Genomic DNA, 208 nt, shown 5'->3' with positions numbered 1-208 from the left:
CTGGCGCCTTAGCCACTTGAGCCACAGGCGCGGAGCCAGGTTCTAGTTTTCTTACTTGTTAACCACTTGAGTTCATGATGATAAAAATATTACAATCCCTTGCATACAGACTTTACTAATCACTTTTACACAGTGGTTTATAGTTAAAATATTTTCACAAACATTGCCATATTTGCTTCTTGCCATAATCCCATATATGTTATTGTCC

Source organism: Otolemur garnettii, unplaced genomic scaffold, assembly GCF_000181295.1.
Source record: "Otolemur garnettii isolate 467f Iridium unplaced genomic scaffold, OtoGar3 scaffold00091, whole genome shotgun sequence".
In the NCBI taxonomy this organism is placed as follows: domain Eukaryota; kingdom Metazoa; phylum Chordata; class Mammalia; order Primates; family Galagidae; genus Otolemur; species Otolemur garnettii.
The sequence above is the reverse complement of the archived record's forward strand: the minus strand, read 5'-3'. Positions refer to the sequence as shown.